Source organism: Haliaeetus albicilla, chromosome 16 (assembly GCF_947461875.1).
Source record: "Haliaeetus albicilla chromosome 16, bHalAlb1.1, whole genome shotgun sequence".
In the NCBI taxonomy this organism is placed as follows: Eukaryota; Metazoa; Chordata; class Aves; order Accipitriformes; family Accipitridae; genus Haliaeetus; species Haliaeetus albicilla.
In genome coordinates this window covers 18,385,351-18,402,017 of record NC_091498.1, presented here as the reverse complement: position 1 = coordinate 18,402,017, position 16,667 = coordinate 18,385,351, and positions in this window count along the sequence as shown.

Sequence of the window (16,667 nt, the reverse complement as noted above, 5' to 3'; positions counted from 1 at the left end):
CAGTATTCCTCTTATGCCATTTTTTAAGCTGCTGAAACACACAGACTGAAATCTTTCCTCAGTGAAGGATGCCACTGCATACTGTTGACCACAGGTGTCCCTGTGTTAAAATCCACAGAGCGAAGCAAACCAAATGGTAGGAGGCTTGACTCAGACCGAAGGAATCAGTTCTTCCCTTCATACATGCAAACGAGTCCATCAGCATTTTGCAGAGGAATAATCTACCCCTAGATTAGACCCAGAAGACCACCAAGGCTAGAACACATGAACTTGCAACACAGACAAGGTATCTACTGGCCCTTATCATCTCATGCGGATGCAGAGTAGAAATTTGTGGAATTACTTAAGTTTTCAGTATTTGTTCTTTTTCCCCTCTCTCCTCACCTTCAGGTTCACTTCCTACCTGTATGCTGCACTTTGCCCTCTTTAAAAAAAAAAAAAAAAAAAAAAAAAAGATCTCAGTCTCCTTAATTGCACACTTTTCCATTATTCTCTAAACTAGTTAGAATGAACCGTTTCTTGTTACTTTGGCTCAGTGTAACTTGTCCAGTCCTAGTGCTGAATAATGCTGCTACCAACTTTCTGCAGCAACTGTTTTTTCCTCCATGGCTTTGCATATTTCCCAATATGTTCTGTCTGTTACTGGCAAGAGAGAAAGAGACAAAACTGCCATTTTTCTACCTTTGTCAAGTAGTTTAGAGACGTGACTGACACACACTGAAGAAAGAGTTCAGAATTAAAACTGAATTAAGATTATCTGAATGAGGACAGTAATCATCATGAGAGGGTTTTAAAGATCAGCTATTTCTATGAGAAACCTGCAGACCAAATTGAGGTTCAAAAGTCATATGCACCCTTGCTATTGATAGGAACTGCTATGGTAGGAATGTGTTCCAGAGTAATCCAATGAGACTTATCAAAGGGAAATAGTGTCATTGGCTCACTAGGGCTAATTTTGATTACTTCTTCCCTAAGCTCTACTGGAACAAGTATCAAAGTGAAAGTTCACATTCCTTCCATTGTCAGTAATGGAATAGATGCTGGTAGCTTTTTGCTAGCCATGTATGTAGGCAGTAAGAGACCCCCAAGCCAGTTACCAGAGTACATAAAAAAACTCTACATTTAAAATATTCAGCTTGCTCAACAAAGAATGCACCTTGATTAGTAGAGTGCATTAAATTTCACCTACTTAACTTTGCAGCTTGATTAGTGAAGTATGCAGCTTAATCAGCACAGCATGCAACTCATGACAACATGCACCACCTAAAACTGAAACTAATGGTAGGACCCAACAGAATCCCCAGTATACATCTCTAAGTAAAACATGCAGTGCAGAGGATTCAAAGCAGGCTCTTAGGTCTGTAAAAGAACAAGTGAAATGTTCAGTTCCAGCAGCAACCTTGAGGCTTTGTAAGGTGCATGACTCAGGCTGTAAAGTTTCAACTGCCCAGTAGCTGGAGGAGTCAGGCAACAGACAGCTTCTTTCAGTACAAAACCAAGCAGCACCCTCATCAGTAATGCTGGTCACTGTGACCACAACACCCCTTTACTCCTCATTGTCCATGGGCAGTACATAGCCAAATCCAACTTTCAGTATTTAATTTTACGCACACCTGAGATAGCATCATTGGCCATCCAAAACATGATTTCATTATCCCAGGGAAATTAGGCAGAATATTTGAAGATAGCAAGCATGTCAGCAATTGAGGTAAATTATCATTACAATTTACATACTAGCAAGCTAAACATAAGAGTTAGAAAACGGTTCAACTCTACACAATTAGGATATGGAGGCATTTCAGATATGAACCAAGTTTGGATTTTAAATAATCCTAAAGCTGAAGATCGTTCAGACAGAGTGTTTTGGCTCGGTCTGCTTTGTTGCCCAGAAATAAAGACAAACTCTGACATACTTAGGAAGTAACTTCACTTTCGGTAGAATATAACAACATGTTCTGTCCCTAGACTATAAAGAAATGCAGTTATAGCTGTAGCTTTCTGTAGCTATCACTCTACATAGTATTTCCTTAATGATTTTGTTTTTTTCCCCTCCATGGTCATCCTATATGCTCTGAACACACAATAAGAATTCACAGTGTTGTTATTTATGGTACAGATTCTAAGACTGCTGCAGTTAACAGAAACATTGTGTGTTGTCTACAGGGGAGCTTTGCAGAATATGTGGTGTTCACCAGAGCATAAATCTTACCAACAGAGGTACATGTACTCATATAATTCTTAACCCACACCCTTCCTTTTAGATACTACACATTCACTAAGGAAAAGAAAAATAGGTATGTGTCTCAAACTCCTAGATACTCAGCTGTTTCTCGGCAGGACTGGATGCCATTCCCATCTCAACAAACCTAGAGCTATTAATAGTGAAGGTTTTGGCCTGACAACTTCTGCAACACTTAGGAAAAATGAATTATCAAACTACAACAATTGTCAGACAAAAAAAGTACAGAGACTACCACTTACATACCCTGTGTCAAAAAAAAACCAAACCCACCCAACAAAAAAACCCAAAACCTAATCTTTTTAATTCCTCAGAAAGGTTTGCATTACTAAGAAAAACAAGTAAATACCCAACAGCATTGAACTTTGATTGCTGAGGTTTCATCTTATAGCTCCTACACAGCACATACAAACACAGACACAAAAAAACCACCTCAATCTTTCAGTTAAGAAGTTAACCCTCAGGTAAGACTGAACAAAAGCTGCATTGTTCACCCATCTTAAACCATGTACCTAAAAACCCAGTATAGTGATAGAAGTATGCTAGCATCAGTTCAGACCCACTTCTGAGAGGTGATGCCAGCAGAAACAAGAAAAATACAAGGCTTCACAGGTTGGGCATCCAGACTTCAGCAGCCAACCTGAAAATCCAAAGGTTAATTTTCAGACTGCATCCTTTCTATCACAACTTGTTAGACTGGGATTCGCATTCTATCGTGTTTCTAGAAGTAGTTCAAAGGTGCATTTAGAAGTCCTGTGCTGGTGCATTCATCAGGTCCTCTTCTGCTATAAACCTCTGAAGAAAAAAAACTTCAATATCCTCATATCATTTTACTCTAACCATTCAGTCCCCTATGCCAGCTGGGTGGTACTGTTCCTGTTGCTCATTGCTGTACATGTATGCAAATATTTCTGCCACACCTTTCAGAAAAAGCAGTAGAAATTTTTATATTTCCAAAATGCTATTTTAAACAGCTTGGTTTGAAAAAGAGTAATGTCATATTTTTAGCTTCTATATTTTAATTAAAAGTATTTTCTTATTGAACACTCTAATTGGAGTAGCAAATTAAAATAAACAGTGCTCGCTTTCTAAAGCATTCCACTGATCACTTCCTGGTACGGTAAAGGCTAAGATGTTAAGTCCTCATTCTATGAATTTAAGCAGGAGAACTTGCCATAAAACTTGAAGTGTATTTAACATTAGATTGAGTGGATTAAGAAAACACATTAGATAAATATTGTAAGTCTTTGTTACTTGTAATTCAAACCACCACTGTCTACAGCATTCCCAATTCAGAAGACTCAAAGCTTAGTAAGTCTAAAAACGTTAGTACTCCAGCAAATCAAAGTAGTCCACAGGACAGACATCCCAAATATGAATACAGACATGAAGGAGTTTTTAATCTGTATTTTTACTCATATCCATTTTATACCATTCTGTATTCATATATCCTTCTTCCAAATATACAGTACTACAGCTCTGGGAAGAGTTCTGCTGTTCTTTTAATTTGGCAGACAGAGGATTTTGCATAAATTTTTGGTCATTCTGAATGTTAAGGAAAACATTACCGTAAAAAGATCAATGTAATAGCATTATTCGAAGTACACTGCTTCCCCTATTTGAAACATCACCAGTTATTCCCTATCCATTCCTGAAACCACAGACATTAAAACCAGCAAGTATCTTATTAACTTCAGCTGAAGTAAAGCATAAATATTAACCCGCCAATCACCTCTCTCAGTTGTGTACCATAGCTGCAGGACTTTTGTACTGGATTTTGCAGACAACAGAAAATCATTTGAAAGTTAGTTTTGGAAGAACAGTGGAAGTTTAGTGTACATTCTGAATATAAAATTTATCCTGGTTATGTTGTTGGCAATATCCTTTTCCTTTAAAATGGTGTCCAAGATGAAGCTTTGGAAAACGTAGCAATTTTCAGTAAGTTGCTAGTCAGCACTGCTATTTACATGTCCCCTGAAAATCGGCTGTTTCTCTAAGCAAGGAAAAGATGGCATTTCCATACATTAGCCTAGGACTAGTCAAGAGTTACAGGTTATTCTGAACACCCCATTTCTGAAAATAGTCCCAAGTTGTACTTAGAAGTCCTATCAGCTATGAAAAGCAAGACCAAATGCAACACTGAGATCAGCTCAGTTCTGTGACAGAATTAGAGCAAGAAATGTGTACAAGTATTTCCTGGTTTGGTTTAACCTCATCTCTCCCTCATTCAAAAAAAAAAAAAAAGTCAAATACAATGGTCAGTCATTATTGCAGCTGGTATAATTTACCAAACCTTTCTACACAGCTGTAACACAGAAGTCATGAGCAGGGGCAAGAAGACAGGTACCTAACATTACTGAACAATATCAGTCATTGTTATTGCCTGGGATACAGCAGAACAGGGGAGAGAAAGGAGCTGGGAAAAGCAGAAGCATGGACTGATGACAGCAGAAGATTGGTTAGGAGCTCGTGTAGATTCAAGATATTTCAGATGTTTCCTCTCCCACAGGTACTTCTCCTCCTGTTCAAAGAAATAGCTGCAGTACCACAGAATCCACCATGTGGTGTCTGTTAGCCAATGTTGATTTTTTTCATGGCGACTGGTGTAGGTACATCTAGATTGTGTATTTAAACATCACAGTTTTGTTTTCATTTCTTGCAAGAAGCATTTGACTGAGGTTAATGTTTTATATCAACAGAGTAAAAATAGCTAATTCTGGGCCCAAAGGTCATACACATCAGCACAACTTGAGTTCTGAAGTGCTTTTAACCTTGATTTTTCCTTGTAAGCAGGTCCTTTAAAATATACAACACATTTAACCCAGTCTCACAAGCATAGGGGAAAAAAAAAAAATCAACAAAAAAACCCACACCAAAAAAACAAACCCAAAACATTTTCACTGTCTTTGGAAGAACATAATCATTTGACAGTCAGAGGGATCTGATTGTATTTAAGATGATACTTGCCAGGAAACACAGAAGACAAATACAGTTCACTTTACAGAAAGGAATACAAATCAGAAATATCAGCACATAGAAAAAAAAGACATATACCCTATCCGATTCATTAGATTTTTGGCACCCCAATTAAGTTCTGACAAGCTAGTATTCCAGGCACAGTAAAATATTGTTGTTCCACTAGGCTTGCTCCAATGTTTAGTCATAAGATCCATACAATAATAACAGAACAGTGGCCTATCTTGACCAACAGTACATTAGTTATTATCTGCAGCACAAACACCTACCACTTTATACTAACATTTTGGCAGTTAATCTAAACATAGCACTTAAAGCTACATCATAATTTTGAGATCTAACTGGGTCATTTTCCTTCCAGCTGGCACCAGTAAAAAGTATTTTATAACAAAAAAGTAAATGAAACTTTTTTTACAAGGGGTTTGGGTTTTTTTTTTCGTTCTTTAATGGCAGGAGCACAAGTATGATTTCAAGCACACACGACACATTTTTCAAGGCCTGTTCGCGGTGATGCTAGCTGGGTGAATTACAATAAGATTTATTGTGCAGTGGTGTATGTCTAATTTTCCATCTACTGCTGGGAGCTTCAGTTGGCGGGAACTAACAGAGACGCCCATTATGTACAGCCTGGTTCAAACTGTGGTTTTGGTGCAAACTCTCAGGGACAGGAACTTACTGCACATGCTGGCAAGAGGACAAGGAGAAAGTTGATGAAAAGAACAAAAAAGGACTTTTAAAATGGCTTCTTAAATACGTGGTATCCCATCCCTTCTCCAAATTGTTTTGTGGCAAGAGGAGAGGAGGGGGGAGAAGGGAGAAGTCACAACAGATTTTCCTGTAAAAATTGTGTCATATTCAAGGGATATAAAACAAGGCAGCTAATGACTTGTTATTGTGGCAAGGGCCCCTGCTGACAAGATTCAGAATGAACAGGAACTCACCGGAACAGAGTTCTCAATACTTTACTCCCTTTGTCCTTTCCATGCCCCTCCCAAGTACTAGAAACACAAGTCCCTTTTTAAACAACCATCTAGAGACTTTTTCCCTTACCTTCCTCTACCTTACTCCGGTTTTCTCACACGTTCCATGTACATTCCCAGCTAGCTGACTTGACATAGTCCATGCAAAGTGAAGGTGGAGAGAGGAAATAACAAGGAAGTGATGAGGAGAGGGTGGAACCAGAACAGACACAACAAGAAAAAGCAAAGTCCTGGAGGGGTGAGAGAGAAGAGGAGCGAGATTGCGGAGCTCAGGATAGTCAGCAAGAGATACATACAGGATATGAGAGGTTAGCAGGGATGGAGAGAGAGCTTGAGAAAGGAAAAGGTGAGAAAGAAAAAGTTTAAAATGAGAGTGGAAAAAACAGCACGAATAATATAGTGGGAGGGTGCAGTAACAAACTAAATGACTTAGAGCAGAGCTGGGATCCGTCTCACCAAGCCACAAAGCACATCATCATTTTAATACGCTGAGCACCTCATCTCAAAGATGTAGCTAGAGACAAGCTCCACAACCACGTCCCTGCTTCCTTGGGAACAGCTTGTCAGGGAAAAATCAAACCATACGACTCACCATGCTGCTTCTATGCCAGAGCAATGGAGAAAAAAAAGATGATTTGTGTAGTCTGCTCCACAACTGGCAGTCAGAAAAGGCATTTTGCTTTAACAATGCAAATCAAGCAAAAAGTGAAAAATAGAACATCAGGTTTATGGACTGTTGTGTTTCTCATTGGTTTGCAAACATTCATATATACAAACACAGTATTACTCTTCAAGTTTACAGTAAAGAGTGATGACCTAGGAATAGTAACTTTTTCTATCTTTTGGTTTATATTAGGTACCATTTACTATCCCCATAAAATCTGCTTCAACTATCAAATTTGATATCATCTTTTCAATTCTCTCAGGGGTGCTAGTTCACCATCTATAACCTACAGTGCAGTTCCGTAGCCACACACGGGATGGCACTGTTAAAATTAGTCCTCACCCATCAAATCTCTCCTCCACTCTGACTCTGTAGTCAGCAGATTCAAGGCAAAGGTACGTCTTTATTCCCCAGAATTGTATTTCTCCACCACAAACTGACATCACTTGTTTTTATGCCAGTTATATTTTTACTTTGTATCAAGCACGGAAAACCAGTGCCCGTAAATGTATTAATGCTATGTTATGATTTTTGGAAGGTTTGGCAGCAGAGAGGAGAAGCAAGCGATTGGGTGCGGTATTACAATGTGCAATGTGGTATTTTATTCTCTCTAGAGATCTGTAATTTTATGCATGTTGAAAAAAACGTTAAGGAAACTTAATGTACAGAACATAAGGAACCAATTTTCTTCTTTAAGGAGAAAAAAAAAAAAAAAAACAAAAAAAAAAACCCGACCCCAAAAAACACCTTTGGGCTGTAAGCATTAAAAACATCAGTCCAAATGGAACCATTCAGCAACCAGAACAGGGAGTAGAGAGGGTAGGCAGAGTTAAGAAATAACCATTAATTTTTGTCTGCCTCCTCTTTGCAGCCACATCACTCTTAATCATCACTCAATTCATTAGTGCTCTATAATTGTACGCCAATGTGACCATAAATTCTATATATGGGCAACATCAGATGGAGACTCCCTTGTACCACACTGACTGACTCAGAATAGAGGACATCACAAAAGTTTTTTGTTGCTAGATAAATGCACAGACAGAACAAGGTCCAAAAAGACAGATAAAGTACAATTAGAGTCCACCTAAAGCTAAGCCTCAAAAAGGCAAGCTTTCTTCAGATTTCTGCTATTATACCCTTGCCAAAAATCCTCTTCTGATCTCTAAACAAGCAATCAGCTCAACCATATGCAGGGTAGCAAGAGTGACCCTATACTGTCATGCAGAAAACAACATGGTATTGTACAGTGCAGCACTGTTCTATGTCCCAACATAGAAGCATGGCTCCAGAAATAGCATATACCTGTAGGTGATATTTAAAAAGAAAACCCACACATGTGCTTTCAAGTATCTTTGGTACAACATACACATTGTGTTGACTGTAGAATGGAACAGCATATTATATAATACAGTGCCAGACAGGCTTCTCAGCACTTAGAGTCAAAAACAAGTACTAGACATAGCACATCCTTGATGCCAGCGCCTTTTTTTGGCCAGCGGGAAGGGGCACATAACTCAGTGTTGTAGAAAATGGTTATTAGCATCTGTCCATTGACAGCAGGGGGCTGGAACTGCATATTCTTTAGGTGTATCTTTATCCATTCTTGCGTAAGAGCTAATGGTAACCGCAGCCCTCTTCTCCACTTATTTCTCAACTTAAGAAACCTTCACATTATACTTGAGAAACAGACTAATCACATACTGCTGTAGCTGCCACGAGCATAAAATAGCACCACCACATCAATAATAAGTCTTTCCAGATAACTGGGTAAGCTCTCTGTTGCCTTTTAGACAGGAAGAAGTTCCACACCCAGAAAAATTCCCTTGAGAAGTTGTCAGAGATCTTTGAGAGATACCAATTTGGCACAAGACATGGTAAGGAGGGCATAATTATCTCAAGTGTCCAATGGATTCACAGCACACAAACCAAAATGGGCAAGCTGAGGTAACCTCAAAGGTTTCCAGCATTGTTTTCTGTAGACTGTCACCCACATTCTTGAATCTTTATCTTTTTTTTAAAATGGATGGTTCAACACAAGGAGCCAGGAAAACTGCTCCCGCCCATGACACGGGCACAGGGAAATCTGGCAACACTTATGTCTCTCTAGACTTTACATATCTTGCCCCACGTAGTCTTGTCATAACCCACACAGACCAAAAGAGATGGAAAAGAAATGGGTGGAGGATGCTGAGCACTAGCAAACTGACTTCACAAAATCTCCAGTTGGTTAGGATCAGCATTTTAGGACAATAGTTCCCCTTCAGGAATTCTACTGAACTCTACTTCAGGTCTCGCAGAGATTTTAGCATGGCTGGAATTAGTGGCCTGGGCCTAAGTTTCTAGTCACAAAAGAGAGATCCATCAGTATCTTCTGGAAGCTGGACAAAAATAAGAGTTCAAACTGCAAGTTTTCTTGACAATATTCACAACTCACACAAACAAATTCTTTTTCTAACTAGCATTACATGCATAATTTTTTAAGCTCATAAACCAAAAGAAAGGAAATTTTCAAAGGCCGCTAGTCACCAAACTCCATCTGCCACTGGCCTTTGTGCTGGAAAATCTCCACATAATATCAAAGACAAATTTCCCGTGTTTGATTATGAGTTGCGTTGAACCACAACACATACTGGTAGAAGAATTACTATTGCCCTCACATTTAATATCAGAGGAGCATGTCTTTGGATAAGCTCAGTTCCAAATTACTTTGAAATGCTTCAAGACTTTGAAGAAACCCTACCTTCACATGTATTTCTAATAAGTAAAGAGTAATAAAAGAAACAGATGTCATTATGCTCTATCGTGACTAAAGCAGAATAAAACAACCCAATAAGCCAATTTACTGAGGAACAGAACCCTAATAACCAGATGGACAGAATATTAAGGGCACCAGCTTACACTACCTCTTTCTTTATATAGACATATCTAACAAACTCAGGACAGAGAGCTCACCCAGGATGCCACAGATCTCAGAAACAGCAGTACAAGGTTTTAAGAGTGCTTGTAGTAAAGCCTTCTAGCTTTGCAGATGTAAGCTCATGTGGATCAGTGGAGTCTTCCAAGGAGGGGGGTTCTTCGCTAAACAGAGATTTGAGATACCTGTGGCAACATTTCAGTTCCCCAGGTGTCTTCTTCCTCACGCACATCCACCTGGGCAGCACATAGGCAGATTGAGGGGGTTTTCTCCTTCCTGAAAAGCTCTGTCACTGTAATAGGGCAAGGAGAGCTCGAGCTCACCTGTACTTTAATATACTAGGTCTGTAGTACCACCCCAATACCAACAAGGAAACCCCAGTGACAGCAAGATAAAGTCAAGGACTATGCTGCTTGCAATCAATGCTCATGCAAGCCTTGCCATTCGTCACTGTTTGAGAACTATGCAGGTACTTGGGCCCTGCTTTACACACACCCTGCCTTGGATTTACTATGGCAGCAGGCTTTGGTGAAGTCAAGGTACTTGACTTCTGCTGGTGCAGCTAGCTTGTTTGCTTTTCATCCAAAACTTTCCAGTCAGATTTTTCATACTGAAAATGTAGGACTGGAAGAGAGGCAAGAATAATTAAGAAAAACCCCTAAGAATTCCCACCTTTACTGTAATGAGAGGGGGAGTCCTGTTAAACCATTGTTTAATGCGGTGGGAAGGCAGGAGCAGCAACAGTTCTCATTCTAATACATCTCTAGCAGTCACATTATCCACGGATTAGCTGGCATATTTATCTTTAAAGAAACTATAAAAGGAATCACAGACAAAAATGACATTTTATTAAAAAAAAAAAGTGAGAATGAGTTCCAATTTCTGGTATTCTGTCACATTTCACTATAGTGTGCAGCTTGAACTCATTATTGATAGACTAATAATTTGCCAGAATTTTTTGCTTTTGCAATATAGAAAGTATCAGGCTTAAAGTGACTCTCTGAAGTCATCAAGCAGCCCTAGACCTCAGTATGCAGCAGTTTTGTGCTCTGTGAAAGGAAGCAGCAACATTGCAAGCTAAGGAAAGCCACTCCCAAAAGTTGAGAACTGAAAGTGTTCATTGTTCATTTCCCAAAAACATCAAGCATCTTAAGGCTAGGATTTTCAAAGGGGCCTAAGAGAATTAGGTACTTCTAAACCTATCGTATTTCAGTGGACTTCAAATACCTCTATTTCTAAGTCTGCCCTGAAAGAGACTTAAGGTGGGATTTTTCCTTTTAATTTACCATTCTTAAGCTTGGTGCCTTATTTTCAGTGGGCACTGTGAGACCTAACACAGACCCCTCAGTCAAAGCCTTCCAGGGCAGCAGCAGTTTACCACTGTGGTGGCTGTTGTAGGACTAGAATTACTCTTAACAATTTTTCAGTTTTGTTTTTCAGTCATTCGTACTGTAAATTATTGCCTTCTTTCTTGCATTGGGAGGCAAAAAAGCAAGCAGAAGAATGCATCATTCAGAAATACAAGCAGATGAAATTCCTGATTAACATGAGGTAAAAATCCCAACATCCATTAGCCTAACAAGAACCCCATTTGCACTTTAAAAAAAACAAACAAACAAAAGTGTGAGAAATTATGCATCTGTTCCCACCAACAGTAGTAAAAACTAGGAACAGGCTTGCACCCAGATAGCTACATTTTGGGTGCCAATATTATATTAATTACATTAAAAATGGAAAAGCAAAAACCCTTCTGCCTTCTTCATTTAGCTCATAACCACTTTTTTCCTATTTTTTCTAGAAAATGAGTGTTTTTCCATTTAAAAGGTGAGAGCCACTCCGTAGTTACAAGTGGTACTTTTTGACTTTCTTAATACAACCCTGTGGCTACAATTAACACAACGGATAAATAGCAGATCAAATTAAGGTCTGATCCTGTTTTACTTATAGGTGCAATCCTTGCAATAAATTGCAGGTTAAGCTGTCGGAGGTAAATGAGGAGAGATGGAAAGCATGATCTATGATGCCTGAATTTTAAGTGTTCAGACATTGAAAGCAAGTGTGTGAGAAAAGATAAGCAAGTATCAAGACAGAAAATTTCAGAATTTTAAGATGCTTTAGTGATTACTATAAGATTCCAAATATAGCTGAGATGCATGTTTTGCACAAAGCTTTAAGAAAAGGTAGCAAATTTTGTATTTCTCTATGTGAGCTATTTAATGCTTACTTTTATCCTTCACATGGGAATAACATTTTCAAAAGAGAAAAAGAACATGATTTTTCTTCTCGTTATTTCAGAGTGCTTTAGGTTCATTTCAGAACTTCATTGTCTTTGAAGTTTGGGGAATAAGGGAATGCAGACTGTTTCCATGCATGGTCTTATTGTTGTGGAAATCCACTATTTCATCCCCTTAAAAATGAATAAATAACGGAACCAATTTGAAGTCCTTCACAATCTGCAATTCTTACAGGCATCTTAAGACTGCATACTGTCTGATCTATTTAGTTTGCAATTCAATCACAAACTCCTTGCAGTATAAGAATCAAAACATTGTAAAAGAAGTGTGTACTGTCTTTAAGCGTGATCAGTCTCAGGATTTTTAGGGAGGGATTAAGAAAGGTAGCTTTATGAATCATTGTCTGAGGCACATAACATCTAATGTGAATCCTAAGATTGTATCTGGAAAAATACTGTGCACTTACTGCTAAGCGCTGAACCAACTGTCCGCTCCCTGTGACATGAGTGGGAGCAGGACATACTCAGAACTTCAGAGAAGCAACCTATTATCTGAAAAAAAGAGCAACCAGGTAATTTAAAATCATTCGCTGTCCTTTATACCATGAGGTGTTGACCAAACAATATATTTTTTTAACTCCACTCTTGCTCTCATTGCACAAATTATCAAAAGACAGCGCTAGTGAGCTCTTCCACATTCTTCATCGCAGCCTTAGTGCCTTCCAAACACCCTGTTTGGTAGGGTGCCTACCAAGGTTGCTCAGTTACACTAGAGCTCTCCTTTCCCTTTGTTTTTTTCCCCACTAAACTTCAGAGAACACTGAAGAAAACACGAGAACGTGCTCCAACCTCTGACATTCACTTCTTCTACTGTGAGAAAGGCAGAAAGAAGGGTACAAATAACCAATCCTCACATTCTCAGGTAACTCTGACCTCTCTTCACCCAGGCCAGGTTTGTCCCATGAGATCAGAAATTCAGGCCAGCTGGGGGCACTTAGCCCACTTGGCCCTTGGCATCAGCTCACAGTCAAACAAGAATCACCTGCGTGGTGGCTGGAGCCTTCCTTAAGAGACAGACCCGCAGTGACCCTGCTCAGCCTGCATCATCGACGGTCTCTGGGTCTCACTGGAGGTGGGCCGATACAGTTAAGACAAATTCCTCAGCAACAAAGACTGTAGTAGGAAAAAATGGAGTCTGGGTCAAAATTTAAAGCTGTAAGCTAAGGCATCAATTTTTTTTGACTGTTTGCACCTTGTGACTACTGAATCACACAAGGAAGAAAAACTAAGCTTTCCTGTACCCACTCCGGGGCCCTTCTGAAGGCCGTTCTGCTTCCAGCAGCACCCAGAGAGCCCCAGCGCTTGGCCTGTGCTCCTCGCACCCCTTCCCAGTAACACAAACCCTCCCCAACCTCTCCCAGGAGGCTGCCCGCAGCTCCAGCCGCCCAGCACCCACGGCAGATGCGACGGAGTAAATGCTTTAACGGCTACCTGCTTCCCCTCAGATCCAAAACCGCCCGGCGCTCGACCCGTTCCAGGAGCGCTGGAGATGCTGGGAGGGTGCCAGAAGCGGGGAGAGGGCGGGCTATTTGCCCCCCGCCTTCCCCCGCGGCCGCTGCCCTGCAGGAAGCCGGGGGGGGCGGCAGGCCAGCAGGGACGCCCTGAGGGAAGAGCCCCGAGCGGGTTGGGGGGGGAGGCCGGGACGCCGCCCGCTGCCCTCAAGCCCAGCTGCGCGCGCGGGACCGTTGGGAAGGCGGGGGGGGGCGGCGGCCGCGAGCGTCGCGGTGGCCCTGAGTGGTGCGGATGGTCGGGCACTGGGCGGCGGGGCGGGTTCTCCTCAGCGAGGCCCGGGCTCTCCTCAGCGAGGCCCGGGCAGGTGCGCGCCGCGTCCTGCTCTCCGGCGAGCTCCGGAGCAGGGGGGCCACGCGTGTTTAGGTGTGCCGGGCCAGAAGGACCGTGGGGATGGGTTTGCGGAACGCCGGGCGGCATCTCGGAAGGAGACGTGCTGCCCCGTGCTGGACCGCGAACCGGGCGGCGAGGGCCGGCGGGCAGTACGAGGCGGCTGCAGCTTGCAGCCTCGCTGCCCGCTGTGACCGGCTTCCCCACTGACCACAGGAGGGGCTGTTACATCAGTCTGCTCATAGCTTTGTAATTTCAGAGGTCCACCTTAAACAACTGATAAATCGCAAATACAGCAAGTTATCATTAAACAGTTTACCATACGATAAAGGAGGCACTAATCTTTCATAAACTATTACACGCGAATACATGTATGCATGGGAGAAGAGAGGCGATGCCGTTCTTAGTACAGATTACTGCAGCTCAGTGAAATAGCGCAACGTGAGTATTCATACGCGTTTTCCTTGAAATAAGCCCCTTTTTCCTTAAAATAACCTAAAGTGCTAGGGTATCTAGTGCTTCCCTTCCGCAATTGGAGTCATACAAAATCAACGCGATGTTTAGGGGGATTTTGCAGGCCCTGTCCACAGGAGACGCTGTGCAGATAAGATCATATACAATGACCATCCCCCACTTTTTCTTTCAACCCATCTTACAGTTGTCAAAACTAAAAGAGCTTGCTAGTCTTTACAGTCCCACTCCTTGAAATAGGTAGGTTGTACCTAAAGGTTTTTCCAAAAGCCCTTTTTCCTGCATGATCTCTCAACGTGTGGCAAAAGACTTGCGTTTCTTTTTGGGTGGGTTTCTTCTGAGGGATTTCTTTTTCCCCCTCCAGCACTTACCCTTTGGTTTTCCAGTAGCTGCAGCTATTCCAGTGGAATTAACTAAGTCTTGCATCAAGTGTGGATTTCCTGATGTTTGAATAAAAGATATTTCATTGTGATTGAGTAATTTGACCGTTAAAATCGATGATCTCCAGATTTTCTGAATTAAGTCTGTTAAGTTTTAACCAGATCCTGCAAAAAATGGGAGAAGTTTAGCATCCTAAATATTTTGGATCATATGATGGACTTGGCAATTCAGTTGTACATAGACTGACTGTTTTGATTCTCTAATTTTCTTCCATTAAGAAGAGTAAATAGGACTGTTGTAAAACTCCTTATCAAGGCCCTTCATTGAAAGATCAGGCTGCAAACTTAACTGCTAATTTGCCCCCAATCACTTTGTCAACCAAAATACTACACGGTGTTCCTGACTAGGAAAGGGCTGTACCCATTAGCAGTCCAACACGATGACTGTAGATGCTGAGGAATATGAGAAGGAGCTGCAGATGCAGGCCAGGCTCAGATGCTCTCATTAGCTACGGTCACCTATTGCCACTCTTGAACATAAAACTACCGGGCTAGGTGAACTAGTAATCTAACCCGGTAGGACAGTTACTGTGTTTTCAGTTTTGTAGGTTATTTGTGACTAATTAGTTGTGAACATACAGCAGCTATAAAGACACTCTTAGCCATCATGGGGTCTTAGTGGCAGAGATAACTTTCCACTTGCTGATTGTAGTGTCTTGCAGGCGAGGCTCCCACTGCATGGCTGTGGATCGTAGCACAATATGTATATTTCCTGATTTCCAAATATAACCCTGTGTGGCCTGGCTTAAAAAGGAGCTTAGTCATGTGTCTGAAGTGTGAGGTACCTCATTCATAAAATTAAAGCTGGATGTTGTGGAAGTAAGGCAAGAGTCAGGAGGTTTTGTACTTCACGTTTACAGGTTTTGAGCTTACATCCCATTTTTGAAACCTCATTTAAAGTGATTAGTTGGTTTCTTCACACATCCTGCTATTAGCTAATTAACCAGAAGAGTGGCAAAAAAATATCCAAATAATCAATATGCATTTCTTTTGTAATTTGATTATTTGAGGAGAATTATTTAAAGCTCTAATAATTACCTTTTTTTCTTACCAAATGATCCTTTGCTGATGAGCTACAACATCAACCAGACCTCTAAGTGGGTTTTAATACAAGTATAGAAGCTTTTAAAGTCTGTGGTGTCAACGTAAATTAAAGTGTCCCTAAGTAGTTCTTAATACAACTGACCACAGTGATTTCTACAGGGCAATTATGTTTTACTGTGTCAATCATCCAATAGGCATTAATATAAAGCAGAACAGCTCTGAAGAAATTTGTTATGGACTGTCATGTCAAGAACCCAAATGCTAACCTGCAACAGCCTTGATATTATTAGAACTACTAAGGGTCAGATTCCAATTAATCTGCAGATTTAGCAGTCCTCCACTGTAGTGGGTCTTGATACAATTAAGCAATAATAGATGACAAGAAGGATACTTCCTGGCAGTTAATGACCAATGGCAGTATTTGAAGGCCCTTAACCCAGCTGGTCATTAACTGCTCAGAGACACAACCCGGAGATCATATTTTCTATTGTAAACCATATATTAAAGGAATAAATCAACTACTATTTTTCTCCTCTTCCTCCCCCCCTCCCATCCTGTGCGAGTGGCTGCTGTTGGGCTACTGTGGTAGCAGTTAATTGTGACAGGAAAATCCCAGTGCAAGTAACCAGTGGGGAGGCAGACCATAGCACCGAACCTTGTAATCCTGAAAACCCCTAACTAGTGAGTCCTAAGGGCTCCCAAGGAACCTGCAGCTGGTGAACAGAGTTTGTGTTCTGAGGCTGCGTTTCAGTGCTCAGCCGGAGGGAGAAACCTGTCCGAGGGAAAGAGAATGGACCCGGGCAG